This window comes from Fundulus heteroclitus, chromosome 21, assembly GCF_011125445.2.
Source record: "Fundulus heteroclitus isolate FHET01 chromosome 21, MU-UCD_Fhet_4.1, whole genome shotgun sequence".
Taxonomy (NCBI): Eukaryota; Metazoa; Chordata; class Actinopteri; order Cyprinodontiformes; family Fundulidae; genus Fundulus; species Fundulus heteroclitus.
In genome coordinates, this window is record NC_046381.1 from 17182398 (window position 1) to 17208215 (window position 25818).

Sequence of the window (25818 nt, forward strand, 5' to 3'; positions counted from 1 at the left end):
CAAAGCCATATCCCAGCAAGAGCTTAATGCACTCTGGAGCACTACACTCGGCCACCAGAAAGGGTCCCAGAGAGGGCAGGCAAACACACAGGTAAACACACAGAGTGCACGGATGAAATTATAATCTATTACAGAACTATGGAAGGACTGAAGAAGCAGAAAAACAACTAAATATATTAATAAATGATTTCTGAATCATAAAAAAACAAATGTGCGCATGAAACAAAGCAAAACAAAAAATCAGCAAAGCATCCTGTCATTTGACACTCTTGTTTTCTATTTTTGCTTTCTATTTAAAATTTGTATTGCTCTTATTTTTGTAAGGTGACCTTGTGTGCCCCAAAAGGCCCCAGTTTAATAAATAATAATAATAATAAAACATTGTTTACATTGGTTGATGGTCACCATTTTCACACTAACTTTTTTTGCTGTTTCGTAACTAACTTTTTAGGGTCTGAAAATGACCCTTCCACCATGATACATGTTAGCCTGACAACGTATGAATTCGTACCCAGCTTAGGGACGTCCCCTTACTGTTTTGATTATCAATAATGCAATTTTCTATCATCTGCCCAATCAACTATAAGGAAACGGGATTTTCTGACCATCAGCACGTCTGTCAGATTAAAGACGTTTAGATGTTTTTTGTTTTTTTTAGAAGGTCCAAGTCAACCCTCGAGTCTCTGAGGGTCTTTTCTGGCTGAACTAAACATTTTCATGGGATGCCTTCTATCAAGGCTTCCAAGAACCCTGCATTGCTGTAGGTTATTAATTCAAATCATGGATTGTTTATTCCTAAGGCCAAATGTGGCACATCTGTAGCTATGGCATTTAAAAAAAGAATCAAGAGTCTTTCTGTCATCATGTAACCATAAAGATAGCATGCCACAAACCCTGAAATAAATTGCTTTAAATCATTGGCTTTTACTTTTATCACGGATTACATGAGATGAGATAAAGACTGTTCATAATTTTCCAAAACTCGAGTCTGTATCAAGTCTCTATCTATCTATCTATCTATCTATCTATCTATCTATCTATCTATCTATCTATCTATCTATCTATCTATCTATCTATCTATCTATCTATCTATCTATCTATCTATCTATCTATCTATCTATCTATCTATCTATCTATCTGTGTGTGTGTGTGTGTGTGTGTGTGTGTAGATATATGTACAGGTGTAAAAAAAGTTAAGAATGCCGCTTTGGACAAAAAGGCAATGCGAGGTTATGAACTGTGGGTATGAGTTGGCAGTGACCAAGTGGGCAGAAACTGTCTACATCAGAGTCCTAATTCTGTGTAGCTGCATAGATTTAGCTCAAGAGCAAAGCTTGATTTATTAATATTAGCATAAGGACTGATATGTATTGTAATAGAGTGGTATGATAAAACAAAAACAAAAAATTCCTTGGGACTCTGCAAATTGCAAATGCACATGCTAGCAAAGCAGGAACCCAATTTTCTCCTATAATTTGGCATTAAACATTAAATGAGTTTTAAAGTCCTGTTTTTACAAGAGGGTCCTGGACAAGGCAGCATCACATAAACAGTTTAGATACAATTACAAACAATAAAACGTTTGAATAAAGTTAACACAACTTCAAGGAGCAAATAATAATTAAGAATATACTTGTAGCCTACATATAGCCCAGTGAAGATATGTCCCTCTGAGTTTCATTAAAAAGTGTGAAAAACAACGTAATAAAACAAGAGTTCGGACACAATCGGAAATTTACAAGATTGCTATGATATTCCACGAATGTGCAACAAGGAATGACGGGATGCAGCTGCAAAGTTCCAGCATCACTGTAAGTATTGACAGCTGTGCGAGCTGCCCTGATTAACCCCGCTCATCCATCTTCCTCTCCCCCCTTCCCTCCTCTATCCTGTCTCTCTTTCAATCAATGCTCCCTCTTTCTTTTTTCAATCCTTCATCCAGCTATTGACGCCTGTCCTTATCCGTCTGCAAGCGAGAAACACCCCCCCCTTTTTCCATCAGGCGGACTCTTCCACTTCAAAATACTCCTCTTGTCCTTGGGCTTTGGGCTGTCTTGTTTGGGACATGCTGGACGGTGAATTATTAAAATGCATGAGGAGCTGCAACCGAGCCCGAAATAAGTCGGGACATAACCCGCAGACAAAAGACACACTGAGGCGGCGTGCTTACGTCTGGAAACCATGGAGCTGCTGCAGACAAGAGCTCGAGTTTGATGAATTTTTTTCCATGGTATCACAGAGTCTGACATGGTTCCAAATCAGTTACAGGAATTTTATTTGTTTGGCTATTTGCCGACACAGTATACAGCTTCATAATCTTATGGACGAACAGTTAGAACTGGCTTCAAAGTTTACATCACAACACTGACCTGCAGGTCGCAGACCTTCAGTTGTCAAACACGTTTCCGAAGGAACCTATGTGACCCAGTTGCTCTTTTAATTGCTGTGTAAAGGCTTGGCTGTGTGCACCGATGGCCATGGATGCCCACAGCCCAATGGGTCTGAGCACAGTGAAGTCACGGACAGACCGAAGAAGTGATGCAGACTGTTCCCAGACAGGATGTCTGCTGGTGGGAGGTGACAGGCAGAAAATGATGGGAGTGGAGGTGTGATAGAGCACTGGGACAAGAGGGGGTGAATCAAAAGGTGAGAAAATACAGGCTCGTGCAAGATAGAGATGAAAGCAATGGCTGGTTTTGTTCTCGGCATGCGTCACATATGAGAATGTTGAGAGAAATAAAACAACATGCGTTGCATTTTGGTTACTATTGGTATTGTGATTTGTGGAAATTCCTGTGAGCAACAGATAAAGAAGAACTTTTCTATGCCCATTACCATTTGCGATTGTATTTTCTTAAGGCTCTGACCCATTTCTTCTTATTCTGGCTGTTTTTGCTTTTTCTCTGCAACCCTATATTTTATTTTTTTAATTGGAAATGGTCACAGTGATGACCGTTCATAATACCTGTAACTACAATGACTCACTGATGCAAATACGTTTTTGTTTTTGTCCAAGGTCATACCTTTTGAAATCTGTGGGCTTTTATTTTGAAGACATTTTTTCCTGCACTCCTTCCTCAGAGACATGGCAGTAGTAGCTCTGAATGGCTGGCAATCATGCTGTTTCATAGCCTATTCCTTGTTGAAAAATTGAACTGTACTATAAAAATGTTTACAATGAAAAACTGTAAAGCTTACATAACTTTGTTTTATCTCAAAACACAACATATATAAAACATAAATGTTCACCACATCCAAAGGAAATATTTTTTTTAAATTATTCTGCAAACCGTAATCAAAATGTAATTAATCGTAAAATGTATCTGCAGTTTTGGACATACTATTTGGAAGAAATTAGACACATGTTAGAATTGTAACTTATTATTTTGATTGCAACTAACTGCATGTCAAATTACAAAACGTTTCATAATCGTAACAATTAATGAATCCAATATGGAGATTTTCACACCAGGATACTCTGGGGCCCTTTTTTAGATTGAGTGGAAGTGGGGAAAAATTTCACACCTTCATTTTGTTTGGTTCACCTTCACTCTGCACTCTGGGGTGGAGAGATATTGCTTGAAACTAAGACCAATCAGAAGGAAAAAAGCATGAAGAAGAATAGGCCCATCCACCAAGAGTTCAGGTTTCGGCTCTTACTTTGCTGTTCTACTCAATTTTCTATTCTAAATGCTTTTTTCACAAGACGCTGCCCAGCATGAGCAGCAGGAAATGCCGTGAGCTATCCGGTATGTTGAACATGTTTACACTGTGACAGAATTTGAATGAGCCTTCACACCTGCCCAAAGAGAGCAGACTAATGAAAGAAATTAACACGGGCTCATTGAAAGTGGGCCAAAAAAGTGTGAAAGTGCCTGATCAAACTTGTTTAAGAGGTAAAATGAAAAAAAAAATACATAGACAGACCTCAATAAGAAAATTGTACTTTCTTTGGTATCTTCTTACATCTATATCTATATGATCTACCTCGATGTTAATATGGGATTAGCGTGGATCTATAAGATATAGATACAAAGATAGGAGGAATGTCATTGCTAGTTCAAAGTAATGCTCACTTAGCATGAAGCATTCCTCACCTAACAATGTTACAATCATAAGGCCACACTTTAATCTCATTATCAAGTCTTGGATGGCATTAAAGGGTAAATGCAAACCAAACTAAACATCCCCTGGTTCCAGTCACCAACCCAGAAATCGGTGGTACCCTTGTAATAAATAATCAAAATATGGACATTTCTATTCCCTCAAGATGATGCTGACAATGCAGATGACCTGCATACACTTTTGATGTTTTTTGATGTTTTCATGTTTTCTTTAAGCACAGTAGAAATGAAAAAAAGAGGTGGCAGTCGCTGATTATTTCCCCCTTTTGAATGAAGAACGGAAGTTTTATTTTGTCAAAAAGTGCTAAATATTAAATATGCTGATAAATCTGACAAAATCCATCAAAGGACAAGTTGCAGGGTATGAATTTGGTTTGTATCATTGAAATACCTGTGCATAGTATATATTACCAGCTTAAGACAGAGCCAAAGCAAACATGATGGTGAAAACATTTTATGCTGATCAGAAATGCAAAGCATATTTCTGACCCATATCAAAATGCAAGCTCTCTCGTTATAGAACAGTTTCAGGTTCTATAACTTGTCAAACAGTCAGCGGCCTCACGAGTAGAAGGCCTCCTGCCTTTGAATATAAAGTAACGCACCGGTTTAGCTTTGGACTTTGCAAGCACTCTGGTCTGGGCTTGAGTCCAAGCAAATCAAAGTTTTTGAACCTGCAAAATAACACACATGCAAAACAATCTGGACAGTGTTGAGACAGTAGCAAAAGCTTTGAAGCATCAAGCTTGGAAGCGAGGCTCAGTTTGACAAAGATCAGTGCAGGTCATTTGTGAACCAGAGACCAAACAACTGTGTAGATCCTTCATTCAATTTGCCGCTTAGAGACCGTTTCTATTAGGAACATCTTTCTTTGTTTAGACAGAGTACGCAGTGAAAAAGAAAGGTCTGCATGGTGGCACTCAGAATAAGCAGAAAAAGAAGTAAAAGAGAATGACTAAATTAGAAAGGGAATGAGACCAAGACAGATCACTGCTCTGAATGCTCCCGGACACCCAGAACAGCTGAGGTATGCGTCTCAGCCTCTCTAATTTTACTGTAGGGTTGAATTTCAAACCCCAGTCCCCATGCAGCTCTGTGCTCTCCACTTATGAGTTGTCATACCTCCATCTGAATGCAGTAAGCAAGTATTTTACGTTTGGGTGTTGTTGTTTTTTTGTTTTTTTTTTTTAATCTGTGTTCATAAACGTTTTAAGTAGAGGCTTCAGTCCATCAAGCCTCAGGATATGGCCTGTTTGAGAAATTTCTGTTACTGCTGACAGTTTTAAAGCTTTTTTCACCCCTTCTTCACATACACCATCCATCAGATGAGCCATTCCTCTTCCCCAGTTTGCCAACTGGAATGCCGGCTAGTACAGTAAACAGTTGCTATAATTAAAAGACGAGGGCCGACAGTTTCAGTCAGATACTAAAACAACATTTCTCATTTAGCACCCATTTTATTTCATTTGTCAAATTATGCTCATGGTCTTACTTGACAAATTCAGCCACAGAGGGAGATTAGCCTTTATTAGAATCTCAAAGCTGTATGGATGTGACCAAAAATAATTTCCCAGGCACCAAGTAGTATCAGGACAGATAGTCAGCACAAATTAGCACTTAGCTGTCCTGACACATATAGTCAAACAGGCCCACTATTTGAATTCATGGATGTTGCTAATTCAGGACTACTCAAGCATGTCTAACACCATTAGCGGTTAGCTAAAAACCAGGCTGAAGTTATTGAGGAATTATTTTGTGAGCTACGCTATGGGCTCACATTACCGGTGGCAGTAAAAGGTTGGGGGGTGGAGGCTAGAGAAAATTAGGTTTTAAACAGAAGACAGAGTGGCTGCTGTTGAGAGATAAGCCAAATTTATGCAGGAGAGAGAGAGCTGCTGGGCTGTATGACTGAAATGTTGGCCCGTGTTCATGCCCAGCAAAAACTGCTACTTGAGCTCTTTTTTTAATTTTTTTTTTTTAAAATGATTGGTTTAGTGTTAAATGGCCATTTTTCCCCTGTGCTGTACCCAAAAGCTAATTCCTATTGAAGATGAGAAGACTTAAAGGTGCATTTATGTCAAAAATCCAAGGTTAGCCTAAATCCAAGGTTAGCTAATAATAGGTACATGCATTTGAATGAATCGAAACATGTGCATCATTTAAGGAGCTTCGTAGTCATGAGCTAGAAAAGTAGAGAGAAACACACTAAAAAGTAAACTAATTGATCAGATGTAGGGTTCAATGAAAAGAAGCTCTCACTTTTAATCCTAAATTTTATGCCAACCATCAGCATTTAGCCCGAGGCCTCGTTTAAGGAAAGTGTGAGGATCACTGTGTCCAAAATATAGGATAAACTGACTAACAAATCTTTCTCTGTGGAAAATAAGCATACTAACTATGCTTAGTATGCTTAATGCTGCTATACCCTCTTCTTCAATAAATGTGATCTTTATCAGATGGTGCTTCATGTGTTGAAGTTAAGTGCAAGCAGCCCATAAATTTAACGCAAAGGCAGGCAATAAGCTATCTAAAATTCTGGTGAAACGTTCAGCAGTAGAACCGATTATTCAGGAAAGATCTTTGATTTTGCATTATGTTGTATTCAGTGGTTAGTGAGGCTATTGTTGCTGTTGCGTTTTTAGCTTTTATGCTACAGTCAGGCCTTTATTAGAGCCTTTATTACAATAGAAATGCAGCAAAATGGTACAGTGCCTTGCAAAGATATTCAATCTTTTTGAAATTTTTATAATTTTGTCAATTTTTTTCTGTTTTAAAGTGATAGCACAAAACAAGTGCATGATTGTAAAGCAGGAATAAGAAACAATATGTGGATTTATTTGTTCTTTTAACAAATAAAAATCAGAAGAGAGTGAAATGTGTATCTATGACCGGCATTTTCACCCCACCCAAGTTAATACTTCTATACTTATATACTGTAATTGTATTCTATTCTACCTCATTTTACATTTGGGTATGGACTTTGAATAGGCCATTCTAACATTGGAATATGCTTTGATCTATACCATTTGACTGTAGATCTTTCTGTTTAGAGCTGTAATCCTACTGGATGGTAGATCTCAGCCCACTTTCAAGTCTTTTGCAGCCTCTAACAGGTTGTCTTCCAGGCTTGCTCTGTTTTCTGTGTCTGCAGGTTTTCTTGTCCATTTTGGTCTCATCAGATCAGACCACCGTTTTCCCACAAGTTTGCTTTTTGTTGCATACAGCATTTGCCAATCCTCCGCACAGACAAGATTTATGAAAATATTATTCAGGTGAATGGCCATCTCTTAATATGTTTGGAGTTATGTCATACTCTTAATTTTTTAATAATAGATCGGACAGAGCTCTGTAAGATTTGCAAAGCTTGGGACTTACTTTATAATGGAACCATGCCATAAATTTCTCCATCACTTTTAACCTGGCCTGTTTTCTAGGGTCCTTCATCTTTACGAGTATGTTTATTCACAAATTGATCTATAACAAACCTGTAATACCTTTACATCAGCTAGGTTCCTTCTCCTGCTGTTTTGATGATTTACCCACAGGTTTCCTTAAGAATGTTTTGCCCGTCATAGCATCTGATTTGATTCAAATAACAAACACATCTCTTTCATCAGGTGTTTTCCTCCAGGCCTTAACAACGGCAATTATTAAACCATTGTTGAAAAAGGACTCTTTGGACAAGTTGCTACTGGAGAACTACAGGCCCATCTCATACCTCCCCTTCATCAGTAAGCTTATTGAAAAAGCTGTGTTTAAACATTTAAATACTTTTTTAACAGTGACCAGCCGCTTTGATGCTTTCCAGTCAGGTTTCTGTGCCCACCACAGTACTGAGACAGCCCTAATGAAGGTGTCAGTGACATCTGTATTAGTACAGACTGTGGAAGAATCACAGTGCTGGTATTATTGGACCTCAGTGCAGCATTTGATGCTGGTGATCACTTAATTTTATTAGTGCGTCTGGAAAACTGATGCGGAAGTTCTGGCACAGCACTTGGCTGGTTTAAATCTCACTTGAAGAACAGGGACTTTTATGTCAGTAGGTAGCTTTAAATCACAGGCTACAAAAATTACATCTGGGGTCCCTCAAGGTTCTTGGGGCCCCTCCTATCGAATATCTACATGCTCCCCTTAATTCAGATTATAAAAACCCAAAAGATCAGTTTCCATAACTATGCGGACGACGCACAGCTATACATTACAATGTCACCAGGTTACCATAAACCTGTTAAAGCATTGGCTAAATGCACGGGACTGATCAATACGTGGATGTGCCATAATTTTCTTCAGCTGAATAAAAACAATACTGAAGTAATCATTTTCGGGTCAAAGGAGGAATTGATCAAGAGCTGACACACAGCTTCAGTTACTACAGCCCAAAACCACAGATCAGAGCTGAAATCTCGGTGTCATGATGGACTCAGAGCTGAACCTTCAGAGACACATAAAGAGAGTTACCAAGGCGGCCTTCTATCATCTGAAAAACCATTTCCAGGATTAAAGGACTAATGTCTCAGTAGGATCTTGAGAAACTCATTCATGCATTGATTTTTAGATTTTTATTCAAATCAATTACTGCAACGGTGTCCTTACAGGTCTGCCTAAAAAGTTGATCAGGCAGCTGCAGCTGATCCAGAACGCTGTTGCTCGCATCCTCACTAAGACTAAGAAAGTAGCCCAGCTCTGAAGACGTTATACTGGCTCCCTGTATCTCAGAGAATTTACTTTAAATACTTCTGTTAGTCTATAAACCACTGAATGGATTAGCACATAAATACATGACAGATTTGCTGTCAGTGTATCAACGTCCTAGACCACTAAGGTCTTCTGATTCAAGTCTACTCTGGATACCCAGAACCAGAATCAAACACGGAGAACCAGCATTTAGTTCCTATGCTCCACTGATCTCGAACAAACTTCCAAAAGACTGTAAAAGTGCTGAAAGTGTGAGTTCTTTTAAATAAAGTAAAAAAAAATTACAATATTTGTTTAGGATTGCCTTTGTTCTGGTTAAACTGTTAAATGAAACATCATTAGTTTATGTTTGTAGTCTAATTGTTTTTAATATTTGCTTTTAGTTTCCATCGTCCTGTATTTTATTTTGATTACATTTTCCTGCATTTTGTTCAAACAGTTTTTTTAATTGCTTTTATTCTGTTTTCATTTTCCTGTGTTTTAATCATGTAAAGCACTTTCCTTGTACTAAAATGTGCTATATAAACAAACAAACTTGCCTTGCCTTCACAGAACAGCACCATAGGGTAGACTCTATATACTAATTAGGTGACTTCCGAAAGGAACTGATCTCACAAGAATGAAAAAAACTACCTTTCATCATATTCCTTTCGCTTCACAATCTTGTATTGCTTTGTGTTGTTCTGTCATATTAAAAAATGGAAAATATTTTAAAATTTAAAAGTGTTTCTCACCTTTTGCAAAGCATTTTGCATTGAAATAAGAATCAGCTTCACTGGCCCCGATTGTGTGCACAACGAGTTTGACTTCAGTGTAGCTGACTGCTCAGCTTGTGATGTGTTCATCGTGTTCATCAGAGTGACAGCCTGGGGGAAGAAACTGTCTCTGCGGCGGCTGCTTTTTGCAAATAACTCCCTGCAGTTGAGGACCAGCTCAGGTCCCAAGAAAGGGTGTTTCCTAGAAACAGGACGTGATACACAGCAGACAAAGTAGTGCAGAGGATGGGGAGAGGATGTAGTGTTCTCTGGAAGTCCACCATCATCTCCAGAGTCTTGAGCGGATTAAGCTCTAGGTGGTTCTGACTGCACCAGTGGAGAAACTCATTCATGCATTTAGATCCAATTCTTGTCTGTATGCAGACTCACTGCCGTCCTGGATATGGCCAATGACAGAGGGGTCATCTGCAAACTTCAGGAGTTTCACATACGGGGACCACTGAGGTGCACTCATTTGTGTACAGGAAGAAAAGAAGTGGGCTGAGAACACACCGCAGGGGTGTGCCGGTGCTGATGGTTCATGGGAGAGGATGCTGCCCAACCGCATTGCTGCCAGTCAGGAAGTCAGGAAGTTGGTGATCCACTGACAGGTGGAGGCAGCAGCGGAGGGTAGTAACTCGTTACATTTACTTGAGTAACTTTTTTTACTTTTAGGAGTAGTTTTACTGCACTGTACGTTTTACTTTTACTTATTATTACTCAAGTATCGCTACTCTTGAGCAAAATTTCTGGCTACTCTACCTACTGCAAGTAACTTCAGGAACAAAGAACAGACTTGTTTTAACCAAAAACGTACCAGAGAGACAGAAACCAAGAGTTTATGTTAAAGCGAGACTTCTTATTTGTACACAAGCTTTGTTATTTTCATGCTATTTTCTATCTGCTGAGCTCATTGAGCCTGTTGGAGGTCAAATGAACGTACAGTAAACAGTAGATATTGTCATTGGAAGTACTTTGCACCGTTCTACCATAGTGTATATGAGAATCAGAATCAGATATACTTTAATAATTGCATTAAGTATTGCTTTCAAGTTTAATATTGTAACTTGATTTAGAAAAGTTTATTCTGCCTGAATTTGTTATTTTGCCATTATTCTATTCTTTGTATATCTTTTAATTTTTTTGTCTTTAAAATACCAGAATTTGCACATAACCTTATATTTTTGTCTGCCCGATTACAGAATTTTTAAATATTAAATCATCAGCTGTTATGATTAGTTACTCAGTACTTGACTAGCTTTCTTACTGAATACTTTTTTACTCTTACTTGAATAATTTCTTGGTCGACTACATTTTACTTTTATTTGAGTACAAATAACTTGAAGTAGGGCTACTCTTACTTGAGTACAATTTTTGTCTACTCTACCCACCTCAGGGAGGCAGTCACTGTGAGATGAGTGAGCTTCTGGTGAAGGGTAGGACTCATCAACCAGAATATACAATAATACAGTATTGTCAACTTTTACACACCTTACATTTATCAAAGCCTTACAATGTAATTAGAAAAAAAAAGTCTTTCAGAGATTTTGTTCTGTTTAATTTAATTTAGCAAACCCTCAGCACTTGCATTTTCTTACAGTTAAGAAAGGGTCCTACAAGTAAAGCTGTATCCATTTGGTATAGTTAGTACAGCCTAAACTGTGAAATGCCACTGTATCATAGAATTTGTTACTTTTACACTGATTTCGCGTATTGTATTTCTGTATTATACAGGAGCTGAAAAGGCAGGTAGCGACAGATTGAAAATCTGAGTACACAGACTCCGTTTCGGGGAAGAGGAATGAGTAGAATCAGTTTTGATTAAATTGGAAAAATCCCTAAACTTTGTTATTTCCATGGATTACAAACAGACCTAATCTCCCTCTGGTGTTCACTACTCCAGAGCCTCTCTCCCTGAGCTCTGTACCAAGACCTCCATTCGCCTCTACCCCAAAAAAAAAATAAAATCAAGTAACTTATAGGTGCAGCTCTGTTTTGTTAAGCGTTGCTATGCTCTTATACAGATATGAGTTGCTGCTGTTTGCGTGTGTGTTTAAAGAGTGACGAAGAATCCGTCAAGACGACGACCCCTGTGGTTTTTGGGAAAGGGCACTGGTTGGGATTCAGACTTCAGCTCTGTGCCCCTCGTGTCAGCACTGCTAGTGAAACATAGCCACAGCTGACACAGCTAAAATACACAGGGGGAGGGAGCCATGGGGGCTAAACCATTAACAGCAGCAAAACACTGATACCGTCTATGTCTGTGTGTGTGAGTAGGGGGGGGGGGGGGGGGGGGGGGGGGGGGGGGCTGAAGTGTTTGTTATCCATTTTAGGAAGAAATACAAGGATACAGAAGACCATTGTGACCAAGGACGTCTAAACACAATACAAATAGTAATAGTAGAGGTAAAACAGAACTGGCAGACATATGAATAGGCTTTTATTGCATTTGAGTGATTCGGCATTTGTGTCCACTATGCTACTATTTCAAGGCATTTGTTTTACGCTTATGAATGCTTTTCACCTCAGGACAAATTGGGACCAATTTATTGCGGAAAGTTGTGATAATTGCTGACATTTGTGAACCACATCCCCAAATAAAAGGTGTGCAAGCAAAATGACATGAAGTTCTGGAGTAAGGAGCCCAATCTGTAGGAAAATAAAACATATCAGTAGTGTCTTCTTTAAAAGATGAGCCCTGGGATGAACGGGATTAAACAGGAATAGAAAATGAATAGATGCGCGTTTATAAGTATTGAACTGCTTTTAAACACACGTGCAGAGTGTCCAAACACCCTATGTTCAGGTGACTGAGCTGATACTTAACAATATGCAATATCATTTTCTCCTAAACATAACCAGACATTTTCTTTCTAAACCTCAACTATGCTATTTATTTTTTTCTTATCTGAATTTTAGCAACATACTGTAGCTGCACAGAATCTGCAGGCTGTTTTAAAACATACTGAGACTGGAACAGATGTAACAATAGACGTACTAACTTTTAGTGTTAAGCTTACTTTCTAAACATTAAACCAGCGATGTCCCGGATTGTGCCCCAAAGGGCTCATGTTTTAGATCTTTCTGTAGTTCAACTGCAGTACACAGGAATCAAATAAATGGTTCCTTACCAGGTCTCCGCTGAACCATGCTGAGGATGTAATTTAGCCATTTGAATAATGTGTTTTGAGCAGGGAGACAAGCGGGGACGGACGTTGGACAACCCTGCTTTAAACAATAATGGGCTGTCCTACCCTGTTGTTCAAAAAATAAATCTTTGTTTTGTTGCAACCCGAAAAAAATAAAAGGACTACCTATCATTTCCTCTCAACCTACAATGCAGACTGAAAGCTCACAGCAGGGGAGGGAGAACTCTCCTTAAAGCCTCTTGCAACACAAAAAACAACAAAAAAACTCTGCACTGTCTACTACATCTCATTAATGGGAATTTAAACCAAAGGAACAGTATAAGACAGTTGTTTTGTGACTTTAAAACTATCTTCAGCCTTCTTACAGCTTGAAACTGTAAAACCAGCCAATCCCTAGCGTTGTATAGGTCCAATCCTGAATCTATCTATCTACCTATCTACACACATATATATATATATATATATATATATATATATATATATATATATATATATATATATATATATATATATATATATATATATATATATATATATATATATATATATATATATATATATATATATATATACCACCAGTTCAGTTCAGGGGCAAATATGTGGCCTGAAACTGGGATTGCATCACAAGCAACCCTACACACAAACGAGAAGGAAAGGGGGTTTGTGATGCAAATCCGGCACGTGGTTTCTTGACTAAACAAAAATTCAAACACGTATGGACGTGTACATGCAAAGCCATTTCACTAACTAACTAATGACTAACTTTAATGCAATCAAATCTACATGAAAAGATCAAGGGACATTATTTAATGCAATGTGTTGTCATCAGGACCTACCTGGAATCTGGGCAGCATTTTGGAAGAAGTGCACAAATGACTCTTTGTCGAGTTGAATGACAGTGTTTACCATCGGGCTTATAAATTCTTTGCAAATTTCCAACAGGAAATTGACATGGTGTTAAAGCCTTATACTGCAACTAAAACCAGTTATAAACTAACAACCTCCTAGCGTGGCTACTTCATGAAGAGATCTAATAAATGTTGGAGACCCAGTAACTAAGGTAACCTTCAAAGACACTTCAAAGCAAAATTTCAAACCTGTCATAATAACTTTGCAAATGAAAATATTTTTTGAGGCATGATAAAGATGCACAAACTACTGATGCACCATGAACTTGACACATTAAATCCTTTTAGGCAAGCTAATACAGCAAAACTGTTTCACCGTACAGTAAAAAAAAAAAAATACCACCAAAAAAAAGCACAGCCAGTTATTCCATAGCATACCTCATTTAACTCAACCTGTGTGAGCAAAGGTCACTTTATCCTGGCAACCATTTGAGCTTAAGGAATAGTTTTAATTATGGTCTGTGCGCTCTTCTCCAATCTCCTGCCACCATTCTCCCTCCTGTCTCACACAAATAAGCTTACACAAATACATCCACACATAACCATCAATTTCCTTTTCAGAGCAAAGCCAAAAGGAGCATTAACATTAACTTAGATCTGCTCACAGCAGAAAACTAAGATGCGTCCCCACACCACATACATTTTTTTTTATCATGGCTATTTATTTGATTAACAAGATGAGACCTAGAAAATGATATGTTACAATCACAGGCAGAGAGTCTGGTATAATATAGATGTATGATAGACAAGCGTGGAAACCTTGGCAATGGTAGATAAAATATCTCCAATGCACACAGTAGCCATGCTTTAAGACCATCTCCACACATGATTACAGCAGCTTCTGCCTGCTTCACGAAGAGATAACTGTGTGGAAAAGCAATGCTTGGATTCAGCAGCCGAAGTGATAATTCCATAATCCAATCCGTTAACATCTGGAGTGAAAACAGCCTAGCTGGCCAATCAGAGTGGCTAAACAGGTTTAAACAGAAGCATCAGTATCCAGAGACTAAAAACACACGACCCTGGTGACCATTCTGTGTGGAATTGTAGTTTATTTTAGAATTACATTTATATAGAGTAGCTATACATGTGGAGTTGTAACTCTATCTTTACCACAGTTGCTCAAGCCTGGCTTTACTCAAACGTGCTTGACACAATGACGTTCCTCCCAGTACATCAGAGCTGGTGAAATAAGTTGAAAGAGTTAACTCCAAGTATTTTCAGAAGCCATGACTAAATTACCACTCGTCTTATCCTGACCAATCAGGTTCATTGGAATCTACCCATCTTCACATCTAGGGGAGTGGCTTACAAAAGTGGTCATAGCACTCGAACATTTTCACGTTTTGTCCCTTTACAACCACAAACTTTAACGTATGCTGTTGGGATTTTATGTGCTGGACCATACTAAAGTAGTAACCCCAGTCGGTCGAGGCAGATGACCGTTCATACTGAACACATTTAGCCAAAATAAGTCTAACTATGTCTGTGAACATCAATCTTTAGGTCTTGCTGAAGATACAAAACTAGACAAAGGGACAGCCACCCTTTGATTTAATGTGATTGTGCCTCTGACTGCATGTTTGGGTTAATCTCCATCCCATTCTCCAACCTTTAACAACCTCCGGCATATTTTCTCTCCCAGGAATTCCCTGTATTTAGCTTATCCCATCTTCCCCTCAACTCTGAGCAGTTTCTCTATTCCTCCTGAAGAAAAGCATCCCCACAGCATGATGCTGTCACCACCATTTTACAAGTTGAGGATGGCGGGTTTAAAGTGCAATGTTAGTTCTGCCCCCACGCATAGCCTTTTACATGTACACGTGCAGACGAGGTCACGTAAACCATTTAAATTAGGTGTGCTGGAACAGAGACACACCTAAAGCGTGTAGGACAGGGGTACATGAAGACCAGAGTAGGGAACCACTGCCCTAAATTGCAGTTGCAAGCTCCTTCCATCTTCAGATGATAGACTGAGGTTAGGATATGTCTTTGTGTGATATCTAAAGATTGGGATCCAGTCTGACAGAGTTAGTTTTTTTTTATCTAAAAGGGTTAATTTTTTTAACCTAACTCTGCTTTAAAACATCTCTACAACTATATCTCTGACCTATCTGCTAACTTCATTGGTCAGTATGATGCAGTTTGCTCAGTAATGTTTTCAAGCAAACCTCTGAAGCCTTCATACTGAGACTGAATTACACACAGACGGACACCATCAATTAGGTGACTTTTGAAGGTGGCCAGCTCCGATAGATATTTAAGGTTATCAGAGCAAAGGCGATAAATAGAAATGCACACAACACAGATTTTTACTTGTAAAAAAAATAAAACCATGTGTCGTTTGCCTTCCACCTCAAACTCATGAACTACTTTGGGTGGGTTCATCACAAAAATGAGCATAATACACACTGAGGTTTGTGCTTCTAATTTCACAAAATGGAAAAGTTGAGGAAATACAAGAAGCTTACAAGCTTTTGAACTGGCAGTTTCTAAATTTATTGCACTAATGCATCCCACCAAATCTTGTTACAAGGTTGTGCTTGCTGCATGCATTTCTTGATAGAGATCGGCTACTTTCATAGAACTTATCTATATCACCCCCCCCCCCCACACACACACACACACACACTTCCTAAAATGTTTTGGAAAATCATGTGTAGTGAAAAAGTTTAACAAAAGAACAGAACATAGAGGTTGTTTAGATAAGAATTCATGCTCAACAGAAAGTGCTTTTGATTGTGTGGTTAAGTGTACACTCAGTCTCTTTGGCACATTTCTATTTATAGGCATTGCTATAGACTGCAAGCTCTTCCAGACACTGGGCTGCAGCACCTTTAGCTGATGCAATTACTGTTTTATTGAAAATGAGCCACTTGATCTGGATTTCCCTCACCTTCAAATATCATTGAATATTTGTTGAAGTAGTACACTGATGGCTACATAAAACAACCACGGAGTTGAAAAAAGGTCAAACCACTCTGCATGCCGACAAGTGGGATTTTTGTGCGGCATTTCACCTTTAAAACTCTCAAGAAGACTACACGGTCCCTTCCACACACGCGGAATCAAATGATTTGAGTTGGGATTTATTTCTGCTCATGAAAGCGTCTGATGAAATACCAAACCCCCTCCCCTGAGCTTGCTCTTTTGTAGCTTTTATCACATTTGGAAATGAACATAAACCAAATGAAGGCAAGCAAAGCTGCTGAGGAATTTATGAGGTGAGTAAAACCAGCGAACTGAAGTGTTTTTTTCTACATTTTTAATAATGGTCTCTTCACCAACAGATGAAATACACTGTACGACAGCCGCAGACACCACATGACTCCTGTCCTCTCCCTTCCTACATGCCCTCCCGCTCGGCTGACTCATCCCAGCCTTTTCTCGAGAAGCCAGAGAAATATGTGCCATTCTCAGAGAGATTACAAGCCACAGATACCCAGCGCTGGCATGTAGGTGAAACCCAATCCTATCGCAGAGTCCTGTCGACACAGCGCAGCGCTCCCTTCCCATTTCAACTATTACCCACACACTCACTTCAGGACAAAAAGCTCGAACACCGTGGCTATAAATCAATCCCCAAAAAAACTCCCTGTCTTGGTTTCCACGTCCTGTACACTTGTTTCTACTTCTGCTTGCTATCGTGGATCTTCACAGCGTTCTGGAGCTGATACAAACTCATTTTCCTGGAGGCTATGAGCAGATTTCTGCCAAAAAAATATTTTCTTTCTCGCCTTCTTACTGTTTCCCACAAGGGAGAAGAAATATATCTGAGTAGGAAGTGAAAAACAAAATAGCTTCATCCTCTCTGAAAATGTCTTTATTTGTCTGGACTCCGTGAGTAACAGTCAATTTCGACTCAGGACGCTTCAGATTTTTTTCGTGGTAAAATGTCAGATATGAAGCTAGTGTAAAGTGAATACATCTCAGGCATGATAAGAAAGTGGAGTATAAACAGTATATTTTGCTGCTTTAAAATAGCCTCACTATGTAATGGCACTCCTGGAAAAAAATATATACATGGCATTAAAAAGTTTTTTTTTTCTTTTTTACATAATTCTGAAGTGGAAGAAAAATACAAGGATATCCAAAATTCTTAAATAAGTTTTCAGCAGTCAAATGCACTTCCACTTATCAAAAATAGCTTGTATGAAAAGTTTCAAAAAGCTTTTAAACCCTACCACAGTTTTGCCTTGATCACATTTACTAATCATCCTTTCCTCACTGCTGACTCTGGTCTCTTTTTTTATTCCTATTCATCTTGACCTGGGTGTGGACTTCGAAACCCTCGTTTATTCCATCCTACTCAAAACTCCAAACACTAAACTCATTTGGCATTTCTGGTATCCCTTTAGACTGGTTCAAATCATATCTCTTTGGCAGCAGTTAATTCATCTACGGTCTTCATTCTCAGTCTTCCCTCGTCTCCGCCGGTGTGCCCCAAGGTTAAGTCGTCAAACCCCTCTTGTTCATCATATACTGGACCCAGCTATACTTTTCCACCAAACTAAATTTCACACTGCCACCTCTGACCTTATTTTTCTAATAATTTCATTCAATTAAACATTGATGAAAGCACTCTTTCCAAATCTGATTTTTTTTTTGTTTTCTGCTCCCATTTACCAACTCTTATTTCCTCCTCCCCTCAGGTCGAGTCTGGGTGTCATCCAGGACAGCACACTGTCCTTCACGTCCCACATCAACAATGTCACTCAATCCGCCTATTTTCACCTTCGCAATATTAACTGTCTCCATCTCGCTCTCACCCCTTATTCCGCTGCCATTCTTGTCCACAGTCTTGTCACATCCCGGATGGACCGGCTCGTGTCATCACCCAAGCCCCTTCCCACAATCACATCATTCCCGTCCTGCAGCAGCTTCACTGGCTCCCCATCAAATCTCACATCATCTTCAAAATCCTTCCACTTACGTTTAAAGTCGTTTACATATCTTGCCCCTCCATATTTATCTGGCCTTCCGTGGGTCTTCCATCCCCGCTCACTTCCTCATATCAGCCTCCTTCCTCCTCCTCTCTGTTCCATCTGCCATTCTTATCACCATGGGGAGCAGAGCCTTCAGTCACTCTGCTCCTCAACTCTGGAATTCACTGCCGTCTGACCTACGACACATCCCTTCTCTCACTGTGCAGAACTGGTCTGAAAACGCGTCTCTTTGGATTAGCGGATCCCTCCTAACCTGTATACTTGTAATCTGTAATATGTTCTACTATATTAAATGTTTGTTAACATAGGATGTTGGCTTTTAGCTGTAGCGCGTCCTTGAGTGTCTCGAAAGGCACTCCTACATAAAATGTATATGTATTGTTATTAAACATTTCCTTAAGATGTTTGACGAATGAAAATCTGAAATGTGCGCATTTGTATTAATCCACCCCCCCCCCCCCCGCCCCCGAGTGAATGCCTTGTAGATTGCAATGTTAGCGACAAGTCATTTTAGGTATGTCTCTTTGCTCATCTAGAGAGTCACATTTTAGCTCATTCTATTGTACAAAATTGCTCAAGCTCAGTCAGACTGGATAGAGATTATTTATGGAGAGCAAGTTTCAAATCTTGCCACAGTTTTCATTTGGGGTAAAGACTAAAAATGCGGCCGTCTAAGCCATAAGAGTTGTTGCCCTGCTAGAAACAGGTTTTCCTGCTTAAAAGTTGTTTCCTGCTGGAAAGCTTCCTTAAATTCTCTACATCTTTACCTTTGAGGTGTCCAATTTGCTCCTTTGTCATCGTGAGGCTATTTGTTCACTAATGTTCTCTAAGCAAACCTCCAAAGCAGTGGGCCTCAATTCTGTTTTTTCAGGGTCCGTGTCCTGCAACCTTTATTTGTCACTCTGCTTCAACAAACCTTAGTCAAATAATCAGGTCGTTAGCAGGACTCTGGGGAACTTGACTACATACCGAGGAGGTAATTCAGCCATTAGATTCAGGTGGGTTGGCCCAGGGACACATCTAAATGTTGCCCTCGAGGAGCGGAATTGAGGACCACTGCTCTAAAGCATTCACAGAACATCTGGACTGAGATTATATTACAAACAGGCATTCCATATTTAGTAATGAAGTGACATCTAAAAGGAAATTGGATTTTATCAAAGGGGGATGAGAATACCTGGGGCTGATTATATATTAATGCTGCACTTCTCAGATTTTTATTTACAAAATTTACAAAAACTATGTCTAATTTTTCTCCCATTTCACAAATATGCACAATTTGGGTTGTACTATTACACATAACCCATATATTATATGCTTTGGCATTTAGAAAACGTTGAAAGGTTTAGGGGGGTATGACAATTTTTGCAAGCCGTGCCTTTTATAGAAGGTATTATTTTTTTTCCTCCCATTAAATTAATGTATTCAGATTAGATGTTGTAGTTTTCACATTGTTTGAGTTTAAGATGATGTAGCTGTACTAAAAGACGTATCCATCTTAAGGCTTTTTATACACGACGGAGGCACCAATAAATATGGAGGCTGCTCTAAATACATAACTATCACATCTTCTAATTAATAATGAGGTAGCAATTAAATCACTTCCTAATTGCTTCCACTGACAAATGACTGCTGGCTATGACTTCATACAATAGTAATGCAGTGAGGTACAGAAGACTGAGTTTCATGGCGTAATTTGATTGCACAGTGGGTCATTTAAAAACTGCTCAACTAACTTATGATGAAATGTGTCGTTGCATCAGCAGGTTTATTTATAGCTCTGACATATGTAGTAGCTGGCACTGACCCTGGCAATAAATGTGAACAATTTATGGGCACCATTTGGCCCGTTATTTTATACGTGTACATCTGAGTGTTTGATTCTGTCAGAGAAACACAAAGTTATTTTACACCGCTCTGTCATCATAGGAGGGGTTCTTTTAGTTCAGAATAATGGCAGCCGTCATTCCCTCTAAGTCCTGTTTGTGCTTTATCTCTTTGCTACTGTACGTATTATCTGTCCTTGAAAATACATTAAATGGGCTTCAAAAAGACATGATTATAAATCCACAAACAGAGCATTAAATGTTTTTTTAAAAAAAAAATATTTGGCTGTACAGCTGCTTCTGTTGCAGGACAGTTGATGTTATACAGAGAGCTTGAGTTATTCTGCTCACGTGTTGTCGAATAACTTTCCCCAAAAAAGGAGCTGGCGGTGTGTGGCTGAGGTCACCCCCGCACAGCAGGTGACGAACAAACAGCCCGGACACAAACACCGCAAACGCGTTACACACATATTTTCACATCCATACTCTGAGAAAGCTTTGCCCGTTCCCTTTGAATCTTTTTCTCCCCTTTTTCAAACACTAGTGCACACAGATTTACACACATGCACACACTTTTAGGACAGATGGTAGAGTCACTGAGATGGCGTTGGCCTATATCAGTGTTGGGACGGGTATATATTCCTGGCTGGTGCTGATAAGCCAACTGATGCCTTGCCTTATTTAGGCAGCGCTCAGCGCGGATACACTAGCAGAGGCGCGCACACAGTGCATGTACTCCGTATGTGTTTGTTTAGCAGGCTGTGTGTGGTGGAGCGTGTCTGTATGCGAGGGGTTCATGAGCGCAAATAGCTGGGCTCTGAATAAGTGAATGCATATAGATAGAGGTGCACATGTACCCTAATGGACTCCACTACTTTCTTACTTTAAAAGGGTATCGAAAAGGGGCTTAGTTTGTCATTTTGCATAAAGTGTTCTGTCACTCTGATGATTCAGTACGTTTTGGCTCAACATTTTCCCATTACATAAACCCTAGTGCTTACGAGATCTCACACAATAATATCCAATTAAATTAAAATGTCAAGATATTTATTGCCTTGAGGAAGTCTGTCTGAATGCTATCAAGCTGATGTATAGCATTAGCAAATTAGCATTAAAGAAGTTCCCACCGCTTTTAAATCATCTACGTGATAGTAAATAAAATTAAATAGGCAGACATATAGGGCAAGAAAGTTCTTTAAGTACTGTAAGAAAATATGGCTGTACATTTTGAGCTAATGCTGATGTTAGCGCCATAGTTGAGCTTCCTGTTCTAAAATACTACTGATCAAACTTAAATTATTTTGCAAAATTTAGAGACTCTCTGGGATTTGATTAATTTATTCATCTAATCAATTTATCATATCACTAAAAACAAACAAAAAGTAAGATTTCCATGCTTCCATTTACCCTTCAGCCTATGGGCACAACGCTAAAATTAGTAGCTTCCAATGTGGCGCTAACCAAAAGCAACTATGTCCCTGTTTTTTAGGGAACCTGGACTAAATATAATAATCTTTGGACCAAAATCTAAAATACTGAGGTTGTTAAAAAAAAGGAGCACCATGTAACTTTTAGCCACTAGGGGACACTAAGACCAGTAACTTTCAGATTTAGTGGTCGCTGAAAGCCACTGGCAACACTTCACTGTCCCAAAATTAAACAGTCTCTGTATTTTGGAATCTGAAAGCAGACCACTTTGGACCAGCAGATTGACAAGTTATGGAGTAGCTTGTAAAGACAAGGCCACATTCACCCCTGTAGATTATACTCAGAATGAATTGAAACCGGGAGCGGAAGAGGGCGAGGCAGAGCCAGGGGGAGAGGGAGAGGGAGGGGGCTACAGGAGCCATGTAAGACAAAGAAGGGTCAGACATCAGGCTCAATCACAGGACTTCCACCGAGGAGAAGAGGTGACATGCAGGTTTGTGAACTATATACCGTATACTGTATTTTGTGATAATAACAATAGCCATGACGCACTTTGACTCGAGGATGAGAAAAATAAAAGCATGTAAGGTTAGCTCTCGTGTTTAAGGGGAGTTCAGACTGCCTTTAAAGCACCGCTCTAGGTCACATGACGCACTCAGAGCAGGATCCGCACCTCTCAAGTTACACAGTCGAGTTTTTGAGAAGGGCAGCCTGCACTGAGCATCCTTTAGCACCAAGTGCTGTATATTAACCTGAGAAACCATTTAAATATATTTCAAATTAAGCTAATACTTTAAGTCAAAATTTAAACGGGGCTGCTTTAAAAAAAAAAGCAAACTGGATAAATGTAAACTGAACATAAATCTTTTGAAACAAAATTATACATTTGTTAAACATTTATTGCATTTGTGAAAAAAAGTTTTGTTTCTTTCAGTAAGCCTATTTTAATGTAAATACAGCTTAATACATAATTATACCGCTAATAAACCAAAATGATAATAACCCACCTTTAAAGTGAGAGTTAAATTGGTGATATTAAAGGTAATTTTAAATTCATTAACAAATTAATTAACGCTGATGTTATCACAGTTTTTATCATGTCACAGACATTTTAATCAACCGATATTGTGTTTTGATGGGGTAGACAAATTATAAACTGTTATTGATTCACCACTTTGGTTGTCAGCCTACGGATTTTTGTTATACAAAATATGAAAATCTATCAAACAACAACAACAACAACAACAACATGTGAACTTTGATCCTAAACACTAAGGAGCTTTGCCAAAATAAAAAGCAGAAATTATTTAAAAAATATATCTTTTCACATAAATTTATAATTTACTATTTCATTTTAGTTTGTTAACATACATTATTCCAATTCTCCACCAAATCACAATAGTCACTCGAGTATTTCACTATTAAATTATGTGGTTGTGATCGAATCAGAGCACACTGCTTGTGTGATTGATTATTCAGCCTTGGGGCTGCAAATTCTAGATGGCCTCCAATTGTACTTCAAAACTCTTTGATGGAAAACATTCCAATTTGGGTTGATGTTGCACATCCAGTCCTTCGTCATACATGGACCACTCCACACCTGGACTGATTTTACTCAACAAGTTTGACTTAGAATGCTGGGCTAGGTTTTCAACCAACAAAATAGGTTAAATATCTTAAGGTAAGTGGAGTGGGCTGAAAAGAATAACCCAGTGCCTTGATTACTACAAAAAGTAATATTTGTGCATTGGCTGGTGCCCATTTCCACCGGTCAACGCTAGAGAAGCAGGGTACATTGTACACAAGTTGGCAGTTAATCATGGGGCAGTACAGAGACACACAGACACGCGGACACACTCATTCCAATTCACCTGGTATGCATGTTTTTGACTGTGGAGAGAACCAACAAGAAAACTGACATATAAGATGGAGCAGGCCTGACTGGAGTCTGAACCCAGAAACATCTTGCTACAAGAAATCAGTGCTGACAAAACTTTGGGCCTTTTAAACTGACAGTTTGAAAGGCCTATATCATTCAAAATCCAGACTATGTCAAAATGTTATTCTTTCCTCAAAATCATACCTAAAGTTGTATATTGCTTGATTTATGCATGTCTAAGTAATAATGGAGAATTCTGCTCTTGGAGCAGCAGCCCTTCCCTGTCCTGGAAAACGAGCAGCCATGACCAGTCTACGTAGAACAACTATTACCCGCCCCTTCAGGAAGCACCCCACTTGACTGCGCCGCCCCAGCCCAGTAAACAACTCGCCCAACGAGCGGCGATGTGAGGTAGAGCACCATCATTTCTGCTCAAAGTTGAGACGAAGTAGCTCTTTTAGCACCTAATCTGCACAACAACAGCTACTGCTCTTTCCCGATACCATGCTACAGCAGCTCTAAGGCGACCCAACATGGCAACAGAGGTGGCGTTGCAGTGAAGGCGTCTTTCTTCAGGTTGGATAAATAGCTCCAGAAAACAACAAATATTTTATAACAAATGAATACCCTGTTGTGCCAATTGCAACATTTCATCATATATGTGCCTATAGTTGACTTTGGAAGGCTTAAAACAGCATGATATGGCACCTTTAAATATGATTAGCCCACATTTTCTTGCCTTTTTTTGTTTCTTTACTTTAAAAAACAATCTATATCATCTCCACTCTTTAAGAGCTTTAGCATCTTAGCAACATAAATGTGCATTCACTATGGCCATCAGTGGCAGGTACAGTCCATGCAACAGACCGAGTAAATTGTTGCATGCAGGAGTTGCAAGTATGACACCTGAATTATAATATCCAATCAAAATCAACCGGTCTTTGGGTTTACAATATTGTGTAAATGGCAACTGAGGTGAAAAACTTTGATTAATTGCAAAGCTCTTATTTCAAGAAATCAATAAAACATTTCTTGATACTAAAACTAATTTTACACAGTTTACATGTCTTTCCACGATATCCCCATGGTGACCGTAAGAGGATCTTTTTGTAGCAGTGGGATGTAGGGTTCTGTAATTTTTGTCAAATTTTCTTTGTGTTTCTGTCCTTTCTTTTACTCTGTCCTTGTTATTCCTCTCCTCCTCTTCTTCTGTCATGTTTGTCATCAGTTTGCACATGATACCTTTGCAGCATATAATCATCAAGGGTTGGGCGTCAGGGGAGGATTTAAAGGTATAAAGCCTCCCTTGGTAAAGCAAGTACATTTTTTTAAATTTAAATTTTGATTTTACCCTTCTATGATGATTTTACCTGTAGCACTTGGAGATTTTTCTGAAATGTAAAGTGCCTTACAAATAAAATTTATCATTATTATTATAAGTATGTTTGGCAGAACTAGCCAGAGCACCATTAAGCTTGCCATGAAGCTGAACATGGCAATAGGGAAAAAATTATACAAAAATAAAAATTTACAGAGAATCCTTACACAGAGAAGCATGCATTTCAAGCGTTGATTTGTTGATTTTAAATACTGTGGGTTACAGAAAATGAAAACCCATAATTCTGTTTCTTAGACAATAAGAATACTACATCAGACAATTTTTTTTATCTTAGTGAAATGTCTGCTGAAAAGTATACTGAGATGCTTTTATACCCAAAGGCTATGAGGACGGAAGCATGTCCTGTTTGAACCAATCGGAAAAAGCCACCATTCAACCTTAAAAGGGCAACACTAAGGCGGTTTTAAGACAAATATTATTTATTTAAGACAGAACTAAACAAGTTCACATGAAAATGTTAAAAAACTGCACAGTGACATTAGAGTAACACCCTTATGCCCTGGTTACACAGTTTATCTGCGAAAATCTTTTTATTTTGGGGTGAGCTAACTTTGGTGGTTTACTCTCCTTCTTGAGGCGTCATTGACCGTCTGCTGGAAAATTAAGTCAGTTTTGTTCTCCATGATTCTGTTGGCCATAGAGTGACTATAGCACCACATTTAGGTACTAAAAGTATTTATTTTCTTTAAAAATGTTTTAGGTTTTC

At 38.8% G+C, this 25818-nt stretch overlaps 1 protein-coding gene across 1 annotated transcript in view; it reads right to left on the minus strand.

Annotated features, from left to right (window-relative positions):
- Positions 1-25818, minus strand: part of jph1a (junctophilin 1a) — a 59546-nt gene that overhangs the window by 21923 nt on the left and 11805 nt on the right. The window lies entirely within an intron of this gene.